This window comes from Trachymyrmex cornetzi, unplaced genomic scaffold (genome assembly GCF_001594075.2).
Source record: "Trachymyrmex cornetzi isolate Tcor2-1 unplaced genomic scaffold, Tcor1.1 scaffold9, whole genome shotgun sequence".
Taxonomy (NCBI): Eukaryota; Metazoa; Arthropoda; class Insecta; order Hymenoptera; family Formicidae; genus Trachymyrmex; species Trachymyrmex cornetzi.
Window position 1 is genome coordinate 1,108,526 of NW_017300244.1, and position 450 is coordinate 1,108,975.

Consider the following 450-nt stretch of genomic DNA (forward strand, 5'->3'; position numbering starts at 1 on the left):
AAATAATTCCGTTTATATTATAATTAAAACATATACGCAAGATATTTCCGATTAATAATTTTAAAAAATATGAGATGAAGAGACAGAGAAAATTTTCCACATTTTGCTAAATACGAAAAACGCATTTTAACTACAACACTATAGAGGTTTAACTACAAAAATTGCTTATATACAATTGCTTACTCATAAATTGTATAATTTTGAAATTATGAGACATTTAATATTAATTTAATCCTTAAATAACATAATTATATTACGTTAAATTAACACTCGAATATTTAGTTACCTTGTATGTACAAATATATATACTCCTCACTTTTTAAATTTAATACATATGCATTACTTGTAAACAAAATAGTAAGTATTATTTTAGAGCTAATAAAAATTTAAAAAAGGATAATTAAAAATACATGTTCTAAGTTTTCAGATTTAAAGTAATAAACTAATTAC

The 450-nt window shown here is 20.4% G+C and overlaps 1 long non-coding RNA gene across 1 annotated transcript in view; it reads right to left on the bottom strand.

The window, feature by feature from the left end:
- Window positions 1–450, bottom strand: part of LOC108769358 (uncharacterized) — a 2,950-nt gene that overhangs the window by 1,228 nt on the left and 1,272 nt on the right. The gene's annotated exons all lie outside the window — the stretch shown is intronic.